The following is a 3,551-nucleotide window of genomic DNA, read 5'->3' as shown; positions in this document are numbered from 1 at the left end:
GCTTTTCTATGGTCAGAGTGACTGGGTGACTGAGGTGAGGATGATCTGCAACACTACTTTTTGGGTTTGATGCAGGTTGAAACTAATAAATGAAGCTGGCTTCAGATTAGTGTATGAGTGCAGCTTCTTCACACTGACCTGGAGCACATTTAATGTATTGGTTTCTATGTTTGAGGGTTTGAAATGCAAACTTAACCAAATAATCTTAACAGCCTTATAAACAGTTTTATGAAGAAGTCTGAAAGCACCAGTCAAATTATGTTTGTTGTTTCTAAGTGGAAATAAGTCAACACGTTCTCTCCACGGAACTTAAATATGGCATTTTCTACAAATTTAAGTGTGAATTTCTACTGAATTGCTGAGTTTAACATATTGGAAAAAATAGCACATAAAACATTAAATGTGCCATAACTTTTAACTCATTTTCACAGAAAATCAACAAAATGTAATTTGACTAGTGGCGCCCAAAGATTTGCATATGACTGTATATATTCATTTACTCAATTTTCAGTTAAAATGACCTTTACATTATTTCTTTTTCTGCACCAAGAAAAAAGGTATATTCAACACAAAACACACTGAGGCCTTCATAAAAGTATAATATCACATTTTTCAGTACTTAGTGTGTTCACTCTGCCTTTATTACAGCTTCTGTTCTTATTTCAGGAGACTTGCTTTCAGTTTTTCAAAGAAATTTGCGGGAATATTATTTCATCATGTTAGTTGCATTTTCTGCCCCTCTTGATTCAAGTAACCCCAAACACATTTAATGATGTTGAGGTCTGGACCCAAACAAAGTCTGAGGCTGTTTTACAGTGATGTTGGTGAGATTGTGTTCATTAATGAGATCATGAAAGACGTCTGCAAAGAAACTGCTCAAACGATAACCATCTGAAACACCAGGCAGCGTTTGAAAGAATAATCCTTAAATTAGTCTTGGAATGAAGTGAACCATACTTTACTTTCAATGTAAGCCAATGGGACCAGAATTTATTCCAAGCCATTTTGGGCCGTTTCTTTTGGTCCATTCTTCATGAAATTTACACACAATGTAAAGGACAGCAGGCATTTTCAAACCATGTCAAAAACTGGAAAACAACAAAAATGTATATATATATATATATATATATATATATATATATATATATATATATATATATATATATATATATATAAATGGCCCAGAATGACTTGGAAAAACGTCTGGTTCCATTAACTTACATTAAAAGTAAGCTAGGTTTTTTCCATTTCCTGTAAAGTTACCATTTTGGAGATGCGAGGTTTTCTTCCGACAACAGCGATATATATTTTATATACACACACAGTCATATGCAAAAGTTTAAAAACACTTATCAAATTACATATTTTGTTCATTTTTGAAATGAAAAGAAATGAACCTTTACAGGGAATTAACTGAAATATATATTTTTCTTGCAGATTTTAGTGTACAATTTATATTTATTTGCTAAATGTTAGATATAGGGAAAAAAACAGAACACACTGTTAAATGTTGCAAATAAACAGTTAACTATGCAGAAGTGTGTTCTCTTTAGAGGATGCGTTCACTTCTTTCCCTTAGAAAATCAACAAAACGTAATTTACATACAGCGGACAGTGGAAACTATTTGGACAATTGTGCCACACTTAACACTGCATTCACTTCATTGTGTTAGGAAACCAAATGTCAAGCCAAGTGGTGTTTATGTTACACACAGCAATCCAAGACTGTAATTTTCTTTTTGGCAAAGTATTCTTTCAAAAGGCAGCTGGTTTATTTCAGATAATTATCTTTGGAGCAGATTCTTCTCAGACTTCTGCAGGTTTCCATCCGAAAAGCCTTGTATACACCATTCCTTCAAATGAACACAAGCCCACCAACCACCAGAGTAAGGAAATGAAAAAAGGGGAGAAAAAAAGGAAAAACCCCTAAAAAAAATCTCTATAATAAAGTGGCTTGTTTTACTATCTTAAGTACATCTTTTTGAGATCCAGCCTTTATAGTTTCAGGTATCAGCTCACCTGAGTGGTACCATGGAGGTCCGACGATGCACAGTTTTAGTCAGTGATGGAAGTTTGAGAGATTCTCCGAGGCTCAGTCCACTGGCACGTGGTAGTGGTGGCATGGAACTGGATAGGAGGTACGTTCGGCTCAAAGCTCGGTTCCTCTGCATTGCTTGTTGGTGCTTCAGCTGCACAGCGTTCAGGCCCACGCCTGAAGGGGCTCTCGCTCCACTCATGTCTGAATACGCTGCAGTCAGACAGACCGAGTGCGGCCACCCCTGGGGGTGCATGTATCCAAATAAGGCCATAAATAATTAATGTGCATTAAAGATTTAAATGTCAGCCTATTGATCACATGGCTACCCAATTCTCCCTCCCTCTTTTCCTTTCCTGCTTCCTGAGGTCAGCTTACAACCACTGGAGGGGCCAGATGTCACACACACAGGACTAAGTGGTTTTAAGTAGCTTTAAGCATGATATTGATGGTTAGGCTTTGATAATTTAAGCATGCTCAATTATACGGTCAATCCACACGGTCAAAAAAGGATACAGTGTGACTTGGGTTGACATGAGACAGTTTAAAAGAACCCTAAGAGGAGGATGATTTGCATTGTCATGTTTCTCCCCCCAACTTGTCGCTTTTCTTGAAAAATATGTTGTTGTAACAAAATTATTGTCTCCAAAATTGCAGCTTGAGGGCAAAAAAGTACCCTGATGTTAGTTAAAGGAATGTTGATGTATTTTAAAGTCTTTCAGTTTAAATCTAACCACTAAAGGTGTACATGATCTATATCCATGCCATAAACTAACTAAACCTATGAATGCTGTTTCTATGATGTAATGGTTGTATTGGGTTATATTGTATAGATTTCAACCTATTTACAATGCATTGTACTTTATAATGATTTGAAATTCATTTATACTACTCTTGTCAAATTTTTGATAAGCTGTGAAATTCTGGCTGTTTCAAGAATCTGAATCTACAAGTCATTTGCATGCATAGCTACGTACGCAAAAACCTTTAACACAAGTTAATTTTTTGAGATTTTGTTCTCAAAATTTGTGAAGCACTTCTATTTGTCCACCTATCATGAATTTACATCGTCTTTTTTTACCGCTTTGATCTTCTAGCTTTTTTACTGATACATAACTGCAAAATGTTCAGTGAGGTCAGACACCTTTAAAAAATGTATATACTTCCTCACACTGCTGTTTCAGGAAATGTGCATGCAGTACTTCAACAGCAAAACATGTTGGTTTATTGAGCTCTTATCTAATTAACCATTGCTCCCCCTGTATTTCCCCATTTTGTATTCTAATATTTTATACAAATGCAGTTTGCTGTCCGGTGTCAACCAGAGGAGGATGGGTTCCCCTTCTGAGTCATGGTTCCTCTCAAGTTTTTTTCCTCTTGCTCTTATGGAGTTTTTCCTTGCCACTGTCACCATTGGCTTGGACTCGGATTTTTCTGTAAAGCTGCTTTGTGACAACACCTGTTGTAAAAAGTGCTATATAAATAAACACAGCAAAATAAGACAACACACGTTACA

Source organism: Colossoma macropomum, unplaced genomic scaffold, assembly GCF_904425465.1.
Source record: "Colossoma macropomum unplaced genomic scaffold, Colossoma_macropomum, whole genome shotgun sequence".
Lineage (NCBI taxonomy): Eukaryota > Metazoa > Chordata > Actinopteri > Characiformes > Serrasalmidae > Colossoma > Colossoma macropomum.
This window is presented reverse-complemented; position numbering follows the sequence as displayed.